The sequence below is a fragment of the Parus major genome, chromosome 4 (assembly GCF_001522545.3).
Source record: "Parus major isolate Abel chromosome 4, Parus_major1.1, whole genome shotgun sequence".
NCBI lineage: Eukaryota > Metazoa > Chordata > Aves > Passeriformes > Paridae > Parus > Parus major.
This window is the reverse complement of record NC_031771.1, coordinates 25,418,300-25,432,939: the sequence shown is the minus strand read 5'-3', so window position 1 is coordinate 25,432,939 and position 14,640 is coordinate 25,418,300. Positions and strand designations below refer to the sequence as shown.

Here is a 14,640-nt window from a genome sequence, read left to right as displayed (position 1 = left end):
ATCCGTTGGATAGACAGAAGCCTGTAAGAAGACTAGTAGCTTCTTAACAGGAATTAGAGGGGATATTGGTAATTGAGGTCCATTGGGATCTGGTTATGTACGTTCTTTGTGGGAAAGATGTGCTGAATTCCTGGAGACTCTCTTGAAGAACTGGTGTTCTAGAAGGAAGCTTGGATTCAAAGAGGCATCCTGGATATTTGGTGTTCAGAGGCTTGTAAAATCATTGGAAAATACTCTCAAGTAAGTAGTTTAAATACTTGGTGTAAAATGTTTTAATTGTTGCTGTTTATATCAGAAGATTCTTAGTATTGTTACTATTCCTACTTTGAGTTTTGAACTACTGAATTGGAAAACTGCTGCTACTGACTATTCGTAGTGTGTTCTGGGGAGACAGTGACTTCTGTTTGAATTTTTTTAAGTTGCAGAAAAATTTAAAGGGCTTTAGATTTTTCTTGTGTACCAGAATTGTGAGTTTTGCTCCATTAGGAGGACTTGAGTTAATCCCTGCAGTGGGGAGCTTTCCTACCTGGTAGCTGCAGTTGATATGAAAGATTGTGATTTGATAAGCTTAACTTCAAGCAGTCCTTGTTAACAGCATCTATCTCTTATATGTCACAGTATGCAAAATAAGAATCCTAGCTATTATCAATAATAATTATTATTCAGATACTGATCAAAACCAAATCAGTTGTTGTAGAAGCAAGCTCATCAGACTATAAGGTTAGGAATCATTTTGGTTTGTTTCTGCTGTAAGTTACAGCGTTTGTTTGGAAGCCTGCTTCTTTGAGTAGCAAAGTGGTTTTAAATTGGTGCATATCCAGTGACTCAAACACCCTATGTGCTTCCCTTCTCATACTGTTTCTTCATGGGATCTTTCACAAAGGAGCCTTGCATGATAGCAGACACAGGATGGAAATTTCATCTTTTAGCTTGAGTGGAAGAATACTTTTGTTGTCTCAATTAAGTACTTGTTAAGTACTGTTTTTAAATAGTTTCCTGTCCTCTAACCACTTGTTTAAGCTATGTTAGCCTCTAAATGTTAATATTCATCACAGAAATGAAAGCCTTGAGGGTTCTGTCTCACATTTTTTGCATCTCCAGTGTAGTCCAGTAGCTGGTAGTTCGAACTGGCCCTATTGAAAGAGAACTGAGAATAAGGCTGCCTTCTCTACGAGCTGTTGGGGGTGGAGGAACCCACGACTGCAATAATACATGGGTAATTGGGAGGAATTGTAATACTGTTGTCATAGTAACAATGGACTGGAGTGTGAAACAACAGGGCTTTTGTCAAAAGTGACAACAGAAAATGGTTTGGGGCATTCTGCCATGGCGTATACAGCTGCAGTGCTCCCTGGTGGGCTTGGGCAGAAAGACATAAGGGAAATGGATCAATTCCTGTATGAGAAGGATACCTCTTCAGTGTGTGACATCTGTGTGCAGATGGGTCTGGTATGGAGTGTAGTCTCCAGGAGTTACTGTACGCTGGTGCCCGTGCATGTGTAGCTATGATAGACACTTTTGGAAGAAATCTCTCTGAGCAGTGTCAGTCATGCATAAGTACCCAACAAAGAGAGGACTTGGAGCTCAAGGAACAGACTCGGTGCTTCTTTTTCACTCACTTTTACTCTCAGATGGAATTTTAAGAATACAAAACCTGTGTCTGGGTTAGGTGGACGAATGGGGATACAATTTAACATCATAATCAACCCAGGACATTTGCAAACACTACTGGAAATCTTTCTATAGGGTCTTTCTGGGAAGTTAGGGTCTTCAGAAGCACTGATGTTAGCTATTTGCAAATTGAGAGGGAGGGAAGAAGTTGCATACCATTCAGAACAGTGTAATAGAACAGATGGTCGTCTTGCAGACACTGAAACTGCTTTTGGATGTCCAGTATGAGTTTAGAGTGGCTTTCTAAGTATCTTGCAGAAATAATTGATGTTATGGGACAACATTTCTGATTACTGTAGCAGTATCCACTTTTAGCTTCTCAGCGGAACCATGTGGTCCTTAATGCAGTTCATATGTGGTTTAAAAACAATCTGTAGATACATGTGGAGATGTTAAAGGCATAAATGAATGGAGCGTATTCTAGCACAGGTCTCAGATGTTTTCTTAGACTAATGGAAAGCATTGATTAAAGTATTACTACAGGATATAAAGGTCTTGCTTTTAAAAATGTGTAGGCAAATAACTCTTTGTCATATAGTGAATAGAGGAAGGTATCTCTTTTTAATGATTTGGTTTTTCTGTAAAGCAAGTTTGCAGAATAAACTGTGGGTGCTTGAAGCCTACTGAAAATACTGACCTCCTGCCTCTTGATCTGGGTGGTTTTCACTTCAGCCATTCCTAGGACTTGTGATTGATAAACACAGACTCCTGTAGTTCATTGTTTCACCGTGTTTATACAAATGCACCATGCAGCAGTGAGGCTGAGGTGTCTGATGTGAATCCTGCTATTCATGCTGCTATGTGTTGTCTTCGTGTTTTGCTGATGTCTTGTCCAAGCAAGCAATACTGAGTAGTTCCTTGGTTAGGCACAGTACTCTAGGCCTAACTATAGCATTGGATACTGAACGTATATGATGAGGGATGCAAGAGGAACAATTTGGTTTTATATTCTTGTTTGAGGTGATGCAAGGATGGCACAGGACATGGGTGACCCAGGAAGAGAACCCACTCAGACTGATGTAACATGCATCATTCCCTAGTGTGAGACCTATGGCATTGACTATATCGCGCCTGACAGATGGAGATTCTTGCATCGTAGAATATTTGCTTGTCAAGGACCTAATGTTAAATACACTAAGACTTGCACTGCTCTGTACCAATAGGCTATGGTGATGAGCAGTTTAGGGCTGCAGGAAAAGCCATGGAAATAGCGCTGGACTTGAAAAAATGACAGCAATGTTACTGTTTTACTTAATAACATGATCTGAGATAGTTACTGGGGAAAGTTTATAATACTGATACATGTAGTCAGTTGCTAGGTAGTCAGTTGTTAGTAGAGCTCTAGGTTTGCTTGAACATATTATGTTCTTAGCTTCCTCATTTTACTTCATAAACAGATTGTTTGAGAATACTCGTGTCATCTGGCTAACCTGTAGCTTTAACCACATTTTCATGGACTGAACAACTTGTTATTCCTAAGATTTCATGTGTTACTTGTATCTCTTAAACATTTGGTATCTATGTTGTGGACTAATGATGAGTTTACAAAATGGACATAAGGTTCAAGTTTATGCAAAAATTATTTTACATTTTGGGGCTTCTTTAATCTAAAGAGTTTCAGGTCTTAATCACATCAAAATGTCACTCTTTGTGCCATAGAGTGTGTGACTAAGACAACATCTATGTATTGTTGAAAGCTGATAGGCACTGAAGTTCACCTCTGGAAAAGAAAGAATGTGCTCATGGAATGGGACAGTTTGGGGTTTGGTGATTGTTTTTTTCCCCATCTTGTGCTCGCTTCACTGAATGGTGGGATGAGAGCTGCTGTTAGGGTTTAAATCCTTTCAATTAATGTTTTTTCAGATGCTTTTCTGTTTTGGAAAAATGGTAGATCCAGGACAGGTTCTCATAAACTTTTAAGATCCCTTTGTTCATATTGGTTCTCAAGTTTGTTAGGTTTTGGTTGACTGGAAAATAGTGCCTTCTGACAGCCACACAGCTAATTTCACATGCAATCTATAACTTCCACCAGGACATTTTTCCCCTCAAACTTCACAGGGAAGAAATTATTAGCTTGCACAGGAGATTGGAATTCATCTTTGATTTCTCTTAACTGTCCTCAACTCCTTTTCCTTTTAGGATGTTCTTCGTTGACCTGATTTGCCTCAGTGACTGCTTTTGCTTTTTAAGGACTCTGAAAGCAGGGCTCTTAGTCTGTCAAGTGGGATGTCAGGATTATAACTGACATTTGTTTGAATAAAACTTGAAGTGGAAAGGTGAATTCGTTCAGAGAAAAGCTAAATTGAGACCAAGGAATGAAGACTTGTCCTTAAAGCAGCTTTCAGCTTGGGATATAGGTGAAAACATAAATTGCTCAGACAATAGGGCAGCAGTTAAAATTTCTAGCTGTTCAATATGATGTATTAAACCAATTGCTTAAGTAGTTGCAGAATTACTGCTTGCAAGGAAAGGGGTTGTGTTTCAGTTGTCGCATAGTGAGTCCTCAATCCTTACCATTTACAAATGGGCTAAATGGTTTATGTTAGGTTTTCTTGGACCTCTTTTGGTGAAGGGGTCTTCTATTCCATTTTGCACACCTAACAGTGTACATGTTCCAGAAGACCATTCAAACACACTAATATGTGATTCTTAAGCCCCTTTGTGAAATGGCCACAAATCCAAACAGGGGAGGTTCCTTCTGAACACCAGGAAACACTTTTTGTCATCAGAACAAGTAATCACTAGTTGCCCAGAGAAGTTGTGGAGTCTCCTTCCTTGGAGACACTGAAAAGCCATTTAGACAGAATCCTGGGCAACTGAGTGTAGATGGCTCAGCTGCAGCAAGGATAATCTACAGAGGTCCCTTTGACCACAACTGTTCCATGATTCACTGTGATTCGCTGTTAAAGGAGTGCATGTGCATGGCTGCAAATAAATGGGATTAAATAAATGCTTACTGTCTTTCGTTGCTTGTTAGCTCAATGAAAAGTTTTGTTCTTTTTTTTGGTGTTTTGTTTTTTTTGGTTTTTTTTTTTTTTGCTAGCTGAAGCTTCTAGAGTTGTTGCATTTTGTAGGTTCATTGTGGAACTCCCAAAACTTCCTTTACACTACACAGTTTTTTGTGCAGATAGTGTTCTTGGGGGAAGTGTTTTGGAATGATAGCACTGTCTCCTGTATGATGTAAAAAGAACACACAAAAAAAAAAAAAAAAAGAACTGCAATTGCACTTAGGTTTTGAGGTAGCTTTCTAGAAGACTGCATTCTGCATGACCTGCATATACTTTTGTTTTCACTCTTAGCTGGAATGGAAAATTTTAGCTTGAAAACTGTTATATTAAAAAAATGAAACAGGGATATTTACTTCATTAAGTCCAGGCAAGATCAAGGCTTTGAATTGCTGTTCATGTAGGCTGAGCAATCTACTCTGGCTCTTTCTCGGAGGGCAAAAGGATATTATCAGCCTCTGCTGTGCTGCCTACAGGCTCTGGAACTTTCTGTATGTTCTTTCTTTCTGTGCATATTTAATCACAGGTAGGCAGAACTGGCGTACCAGGGGGCAATTTCACAGTGCTTCCTACATACAGAAAACTAATCATGGTTAAAATCATAGAATAAGTAAGATTGAAAAGGATCATTGGAGGTAATCCAGCCCAACTTCCCTACTCAAACAGGCTTCCCTAGAACATGTTATTCAGGGTTGTGTAACTCAGGATGCACCTACTTATGGGGCAATCAGAGAGGGAGGAGGGAGCCTTTCCAAAAAAGTATCTTCTTCCCCTGCTGGAAGAGCTTTTGTTGTGACAGTGATACTTGTGGTTTTGGTTGTCTGGTTCAGCCCCCTTCCCCTTACCTTGCTTTGATTAGATAAATCTGATCTCTGGAACATCTAGTGCCAACTTAAGTCTAGAATGCATTGAAGTCTTGAGAAGTGAGGTTTATGGTATGTAGATATAGACAGGAAGTTAGTTTGTTTTGCTAAGAGGTTGAAACTTCATTGAGCCAAGTCTGAAAGTACTTCTGGGGTGAACAATGACTGAGACAGACGAGATTTTCTGAAAAAATTAGGAGTTGCATTGTTAAGATCCTTTCAAAGCGATGCTTTGTATTTTTTTTTGGTCTAGATCCTTTTTTCTCTTTAAAACAAATAAGCAAAAAGATGGTACTGGGAGACATTGTTCATGATACTTCTTTGTTTTCTTACTGCTGCCTTGAGGCCTGTTTCTGTGAATTGCTCAAATAAGCTGAAGGAACCTGATCTCTGAGTGTTTTTTTTCACTTAATTTTTTATTGGGCTTCTGCTCAATTTGGTATTGCATCCTGTTACTGTGGGAACTAATGCAGTTTCTGCAGTGTATGGATTCATGAGAACCTGCCTTTCAAGGATAACATCTGTGTCAATAAAGGGAGATACTTGATATGGCTGTCCTCTGACCCTGATGGATCAAATGTAGAGCAAGAAATGCCTCTGCTAGGAGAGCCTTATTCCGAGCTGCCTGTGTGTATTGTCACCTCCCACATGCTGATGCCCCCAGCAGTTGCTGCAATTGTTTATCTAGTGACAAGGTAACAGAAACATGCAAGCAAGTGCTGTATTTATCCAGATCACATGAAATTTGGTCAAAGCAGCATTTTTAAACTAGAGATAGCTTTCTTTGACTTGAAAATGACCATTTAACACCGTCTATCTATATAAATTTTAAAACTGTGGATCACCAGGAACTGGCCTGCAGGATTACAATCATAGAATGGTTTGGTTTGCAAGGGACCTTTAAAGATCATGTAGTCTACATCCCCTGCCATGGGCAGGGATAGTGTACACCAGATCAGGTTGCTCAAAGCCCTGGGCACCTTGACCTTGAACACTTACAATGATGGGTTCCACAACTTCTCTGGATAACCTGTTCCAGCTTTGCAAGAAGTTCAGGTGGATGACATATGCAGCTTTTTCTCTTTTAACAGATGCATTTATTTCATTGTGGAAGGCTACCAAATTAGTCAGGCATAATCTGCTCTTTCTGTCTCTAAGCAGCTCTCTGTCTTCCATGTGTTTTGATGTGTCTTCCAGAGAATGTTCCATGATTTTACTGGATGTGGAGTGAGGCTACCTGGTTGGTAGTTCCAGGGTATTCCTTTTTACCTTTTTTCGAAATGGGTCTGACATTTTCCTTTTTCCAGTCTGGGGATTTGCCTTACTGCTAAGACTGCTCAGATATAATTGAGAATTGCTTGGCTATTTCAATATCAGCCTATTCCTTCAGAACCCTGGGACACATCACACTGGGTCCTATGGACTGATGTATGTTTAGGTATCTCAGGTGGTCTTGAACCTGAGTCTCGGGAGAGAACTGCAGTCTACAGTCCCAGCCTTGAGCTTCAGGGAACTGAGAGATGTGGCAAGAGAGATTCATATTGAAAGCTGAGGTGAAAAACTGTTGAATATCTCAGCCTTCTCCATATCAGTTTTCACTAGTTCTCATGTCTTATTTATCAAGAGCAGGTATGTTTACTTTAATCTTCCTTTTTCTAGCCAGTGTTCCTGTTGAACTGTGCATTTCCTTCTTACACTTTAGTTTGATCAGGTGGTCCTTAGTTAGTCATGTTTGTCTCCTGCTTTCCTTGCCTGTTTTCTTACACATGGTAATTGAGAGCTCCTGAGCTCTATGAAAAATGTCCATAAAGGGCTGCCAGTTCTGTACAGCTCCTTTGTGCCCGAGGGCAGTTCCTGGGCGATCCCATCCATTAATTCATTTAGCAACTGAAAGTGTGCTCTTAAAACTTGGAGTCCTTACTCTGTTCTTCACCTGGTCTATATCCATCATGGCAGTGAATTCCACTAGGGCATGACCACTGCAGCTCAGCCTGCCACTAAGCTTGACACACCTAATTAGTTCATCTATGTTGGTAGGCAGCAGGTCTAATAATGCTTCCCCTCTAGTTGTGCTGTCTGTCACTTGGATTAAGAAATTATCCTCATTGCCCTCCTGGACTGCAAGGTCTCCTGGACTGCTTACAGTTTACTGTGCTGCTTTTCCAGCAGATGTCAGGGTGATTGAAGTCTCCCAGCAGGATCAGAGCCTGCAAACAGGACAACTCCTGTAGCTGAAGGAAGAACTCATTATCAACAAGCTTCCCTTGATGAAGTAGACTGTAGTAAACACTAGCCATGAGGTTTCCTTTGTTGGCTTAGCCCCTAATTTTTACCCATAAGCCCTCAACATTTCCATTGCTGTTTTTCCAAGGCAGCTCTCTGGAGTCAGTGCGCTTTTTTTTTTTTTTTTCCCTTGGAGGGCAGCCACCTGCTTGCTTTTTCTTCTTGCCTGCACCTTCTGAAAAGTTTCTAATTGTCTATTGCAGCATTCCATTTGTGTGGTCCTTTGCAGGATGTTTCAGTGATAGTGATTAGATTGTAGCTCTATAGCTGCAAGGTGGTTTGCAGCTCCTCCTGTTCGCTACCCATGCTGTGTGCACTGGAATAGAGACACTTTAGCTGTACCACTGACCTTGTCACCTTCTTAGAGGACCATGCCCTAATTCCTTTGAGGCTTTTCAGAGGTGTTGCTCTCTTGGTTCCTAACATATCAGCAGTCCTTGATTTTTCTCTGTTGCTTAGAACTTTATCACTTTTTCCCTGCTACTTGTCTGCTGTTCCCTCCTGATGTCAGAACTCATGTTTCTGTCTATGTAGGCTATTGGGGAACACCACCTAATTCCCTTTAAAATGTTTTGTTTCAGCATAGTAGGGCCTAACATTGCTTTTGTAAGTTTCTGCTTCATACTGCTGTAGTTGGTGTATTTGTCTCTTGCTCTGTCTGGCCCCAACAAAGAACAAAACCAACATGCTGGTTCACTGAGAACAAACTTGTATCTGGGATAATGGGAAACTGGAATGCCCTGAACAAGGGAAGCAGAAAAGGCAAAATTATGGGTAATGTTAAGGAGCTTACACTGCTTAGTCCAGCAGGACTTTAGCTAGTAATGTTAGATATACTCTAAACTAGAAACACAAAAAGACTCTTTTCAACTCCTGGCACCAGCAGGTGTCCCTGTGTTGTACTTTCTTGTGCCAGCCAGAGCATGTCATGTTGTTAGATGAGGGTTGGGCAAGTGATTGCTTCTCTAATCTGCCTTGTTGCCTGACCAAATGTTTGCAGCTGCAGCCCCGCAAAGTGGGTGGGCAGCATGGGGCTGGGTATGGCAATTCTGCCAGTGGGGTCTAGTTGAAACAGGTTGCCCAGAGAGGCTGGGAAGTCTCCTTCTCTGCAGATACTCAAAAGCATTCTGGACATTCCTGTCCCTGATCTGCCACCAGGTTATCATGTCTTCTTGCCAGTAATCTACCTGTAGTGATTTCAGGTATGTCTGGTTATTGCCTTTATCCTGTCCGGACTCTGAACTATGTTCTTTGGTGTGCTTGGCCTTTCTGCTCCATAATCCTTTCTTTATTCAATGATGACAATGATGACTTTGATGGTATTCACTACAGAGGTCAATAGCATAGGACCCGTCTCTCCTGTTTTTTCCCAGCTCCTCTTGACTGAGCTGGCCGTGGTGTTTGAGGCCATGGATGTCATGTCAGGTCCAGCAGTGATACTTAAATCCCTAGAGAGAGCTCTTTCAGCCTCTCTAGTGATACGGTCTCTCATGTTTTGTCCTTGCAGTTCCAATAAGTGCAGCCTGTTTCTCCATGACACAGACAGCACTGGATTTGTTCACAGAGGTGAAGTTAATCAGTGATACAGTGGTGATTAATGTAATTAACCATATCTGACGTATTCTATTTTATAAAGCTAAGAGTAGGTAGGGTGCAACAACTTTGGTTTTATATGGTCATTTAGCAAAAAGACTTATGTGTCTGGTAACTTGCCAAAATGGGATTATTGGTTTTAAACACAGAAGTATATTATCTAGGCAAGAAACTGGTGTTCTTGTAACATGAGAAAAGCTTCAGAATTTTAGTGGTTTGATTTACATGTAATGGTACTTAGGGGAGAAGATGCATTTAGCATTGGCTGAGAAAAGTTAATACTTTGGATTCCAGTGTGTTATGTAGATGTTTTCAGAATGTGGAGGTAAACAAGCATATTATCTTTCTTGTCAGCTTGGAAACATATCCTATATGAGACTTAGAGAGGTGTGTGTGTTCCTGGGACCTAAAGTTAGTGAGAGACTCACCAGCTCTAGAGGTGTCATTTAGAGAAATGGAGGATAGTGCCTGTGTTGTAAATCAAAAAGTGGCCTTTTATTAGCCTGTATCCTCTGTACCTTGATTCTTTGGGAGTAAGTAGATAAGGCTAAAGTAATATAGTTTGAAAAGAACTTTTGGAGATTGTCTCCAGAAGTTGAATTTGAAAGGGGGGAAGAAAGAATATATACTAAAGCTGGAGTAGCTGGAAAGGACCCCAAGCTCAAGGCAGTAAGACAGTGATAAAAAACTGGTGGGAAGAGAGTAGGTAATGGTAGAGCTGTGAGAAACTCTAGAAATATAATTGAAAGCAGTAGGCAGCTTGAAGTACAGATACTTCTGGGAGGTCTGCCTGTTGTTTTTGCATTTTTCACTCAACAGTCAAAAATTTGGATGTGCCCTTTTTTTTTGTATTTGCATGCATCTGATTTGAAACCAAACGTGAACTTTTCTGTCAGCATTCCTGTAGGAGATAGGAATCTGTGGATTTGGGGCCTAGAGAAGTCATAACTGAACTTTTCTGATCTTTGTGCTAATATGAACAAAAAAAATGTATTTTTTATCCCTATTCTATTTTCATTGTATTTATGTCTTTCAATCAAAAGTGTTTTTGTTTGGTGCACTTTAAACTATGGCAGTATGAAGCAGGAAGGACTAAGTACTTAGGTGATGGTTTTATGTAGACAAACTTCCTTCCCCCAGCCCCAGTAAAAGCACACTTGTTGCTTGTTGATAGCTACTGGGGAAGTTCTTGTGATACCTTGTTGGTGAAAATGTGACTTTTGAAACTAACAAAAGTAAAGATGTTTGTTCTTGACAGCCAAGTGAAGTTGTGTTGGTTAACTTAACAGTTGAAAATACCTATAACCAGGAGGCTTGGGCCAGGTATTTTATTTTAGGATTCATTGTGCTCTAATGAGTTGGCAGTAATCTGAAATGATTAGTGTAGTTGTAGTATATGCTCTGTGCAATACAGTAGCTCTTTAAAAAAATGTAGTAAGACTTGCAGCCTTTCTTGTCTCTAGTACTGATCTGGTATAATAGCAGTATAATTAAATGAGGCATTTCAGATAGTATACGAAAACCAGAATCTGAAATATTTTAGCAGTTGCAGTGAGGATAAAAAATATAACTCTGGACCAATCTATGTTTGTACTATAGTTAAGGTTACAAGGTTTTGATGTCCATTTGCAATATGAAGATTCATTAAAAAGAAGAGCTTCTTTATACTGTTTGTACAATATGGTCTGTAGAAAAGGCAGGGATAGCCTGTTAATGGTATTGCTGAATTATTAAGGGCACTGCCTCCAATACAGAAAAATAATATACCCCAATGTCCCCATTGTCCAGAGGAAATAAACCAGCATAACCAAGTATGTTAATTAACAAGTTTCAGAAGCTGATTTTTTGTGCACAGTCCTTATAATCGCCTGTTAAGCATACAGAACTGGAACAGAAGTTTCTTGATAAGAACTATTTCCAAATTACCTTTTCAGGCTACTCAGAAACCATTCTCTAAAACAAGTGTGCAGTATCTGAAATTCAAAATAGCTACAATTAGCTAGAATGGTTTGTTCTGTTGTGTTTCTTTATCAATGGAATGTTTTTTCCCCACACAGGAGATCTGTCTTGAAATTTTTACACATCCCTGGTGTATTGAAAAGGAAATGTAGATGCCCTGTCATTAGAAGAGAGTTTGTCTTGGGCTGAAGTGTTAAATATTTTGAACATGCAGGAGAACATTCAATTAGAAGCTACCTGGGGTTTGCCAGATACTGAAGTACAGCTGTGTTACACTGATAGACTGAACATCAAATGCTGGATTTCTCTTGTTAATTCCTGTTGATGACAATATTGCTCACAGGGATACGTTTTTGTTAGATTATGTACTTAATAAGTGCAGAGACATTAGAATCAAATAGTCAGTAGAGGAAATATAAGAATAAGATGGCCTTTGTGACCTGTTTGCTTCCTTTATTCCTATGCATTCTAATGCAGTCTTTATTTATATAATTGGTTTCTTTTCCCAAGATGCCACTGCCTTCATTTCATGGTATAGATGTTTTTCTAATACTGAATAAGGGCAGTATCTGCAGGATCATACCCCTGGCTGTTGGAGAAGCTGGAAGACTAGTGGGATGAATGATTGCAGAGACAAGAAGGATGAGTCTCATGGTTACAGCGATTGAGTTTAGTAGGTTATTTTTCTGAACCTCGTTTGGCCACTTTAAATGTGTGTTCCACAGGCAGTCAATAATTCTGGGGTTTGCAGACAACCAGCTTAAGCCTTGTTAGTAAATTTTTAATGTATTTTAATGTATTTGCCTAGGTTTTAAAAAGCCTAAAAACTGGACACAGAAAATTTAGGTTGTAAGCGTTGGCCAAATCCTTCATGGTTCATTAGCAAGACTGGACAGGTTAGATAATGGCATAATCCTTTGTCAGGAGAGCAGCTCGAAGCAGTACTGTGTGTGTTGTCATCTGTGTGTGCCAGCAGAAGTAGCAGGGAAGCACTCCTCATTGGTTTGCATAGGATAGAAGAATCAAGAGACTTGGAAATGTGCTTTGATTGTAACACCAAGCTCAGGCAGTTGCAGATGCCTTTGGGAGTTCTAGACCTGTTACCCGGCGTTTTTTAAAGTCACTTTTGTTGTCCTAACCTGTCTCAACTTGATGTCACATGCTAGTCCAAAATGGGTCAGATCCCAGTCATTCCTCTCTCTTGGTCTTTCTTCATGGACATTTTTTCTGAGCTATTATCTTTTCCCCTGTGACATCCTCTTCTTCAGTTTTCTCCCCTAGCTCTTTGTTTGAGGCTCTCTGCCATGTGAATCCTTTGTTGGTTTCTGGGCCGGTCAGTGCTGTGTTTCATCGTTTTATACTGCCTGCTTTCCCTTGACAGACAATTAGTTGCTGGTAATGTCTTTCAGGCTACTACTCTTAACTGGTGCCTCTTGGGACAAATGGCTTGTCCCTTCCCAGGTATATCGAGTCACTAACAGGGCACAAGAGAAGAGACATGGGATATACAGAATCTGTCCCTCCATACTCAGTTCCTATACTGCCTATTGTGTTTTAACAAAAACTGCAAAAGGTCTTGTTTGCCTGTTCCTTCTGGAGTGTGCCTGAGTGGCTTGAGAGGCTGGCTCAGTCTCAAACCTGTCCGTGAGTAAGATCTCTCAGTGGGTGGTAGCATGTATGGCACAGACGGTGTCTTCAAAAACGTAGGTGCTAGATCCTAACAAGATTCAGTGAGCACGTGCTAGCTGGTTTTTTTCTCTCCCCCCCATTTTGGTGTTTTTGTCTTGACACGGGGGAAGAAAAACCCACTAACAAAATAAAAAGCTTAGGTTTTTCCTAGGCTTCCTACTTGAGTCTGTGAAAAATATTAGGTAATTGTGCCTTCTTATCAAAGCATAAAGTAAGTCAATTTATTTCACTGAAGCACCAGACTTCTGCAAATATTCAGCTTGTAGCATGTAGCATTGCACCTTGAAAGCTAAAATATGAGACATTTGGCAATGTTTAAAGAATTTGAAGTCAGAAATATATAACGAAAGAGGTTTGAATAAAAACAATACTACCAGTTAAATTTTTAATTTAGAAGAAGAGGTTTTCTGAAAAGCAGTTAAAGTTTTTTTTAATATAGATGTATGTATATATGTGTGTGTGTGTGTATATATTTATACACACAATATCAATAATTAGTTTTATTCTGAATTACATTATGTTTTTTCTGGAGAATTCTGTCTGTGAAGTATTTTTATACCGTTAGTTACAAAAACTGTTTGCAACTATTTCTTTGTCTTGATTTCTTCAGTCCAGCTGGATCTCAACAGATGTTTTTATATGAGCAACCATAAATATCTGCTGGTTTTTGTTACTCATCTTCTTGACTTTGAGTCTCTGTATATTGGTCTGTTATTCTTCTCACTTGTATGAAATAATTGTGTTGCTTTGAATTTGTCATATGTTGTGCTTATTTTGTATGACAATTGGGGCCTTTTTGTCAGGCCTCTGATGTTGCCGTGGGCTTTATTTTCCAGTTCTGTACAAAATGTCTTGATATTGAGAGGTGGTGATCTGTATTGCATTATGTTGTTTCTGATCAAAAGGGTTCACAGGTGAAATAGGAGGACTTTGTAAATGAACTTTTCTAGTTGATAGTTTACTGTATTAATGCTTTCCTAGCCTTATGGTTGTATATTGCATTCTAAGTGTTTTTATATACTTGAACTTTCATGTGTTTATAAGGCTTAGTAGGGAGAAAAAATACCAGTGAGTGTAACAGCCTCTGAGCATCCAGTCTGCAGGGTACCAGGTTACAAATCTTACCCTATTAGTTACACTTCTTGGAGGTGAGCTGATACGCCATGGTTAAGATTTCCTACAAAAGTGATGAGCCACTGAAAGGCTGGAATATTGCTGATTTATAGAGGCGGGGTAACTTGGGATGTTCAGCTGGGAAAGGAACAGGAGTGGTAACAAGCAGCAGTAGTGGTAGTAAAGGCAGAAGCAGGTTCCACAGCACACTTCCCAGTGTGAGTCAGTGAATGCACAGCATACCAGCTAGCTGTCAGGAGGAACCCAAACCCGACTACTGCAAGAGAGTCGGGGTTCATGTTTATCATGCAAAGTCATGTGGTCTTACTATATCTTAACTTGCCAACTTAGCCTTAGTCCAGAGGAGATCCTTTGCTGCAGTGCTTAGCAAAAAAAAAAAAAAAAAAAAAAAAAAAGACAAAAAAAAAGGGGGAGAGAGAGAGAAAAAACAGAAGGAAAAATAA

At 39.8% G+C, this 14,640-nt stretch overlaps 1 protein-coding gene across 2 annotated transcripts in view; it reads left to right on the top strand.

Annotated features, from left to right (window-relative positions):
• TNKS (tankyrase) overlaps nt 1-14,640 on the top strand; it is a 127,407-nt gene that overhangs the window by 13,540 nt on the left and 99,227 nt on the right. The window lies entirely within an intron of this gene.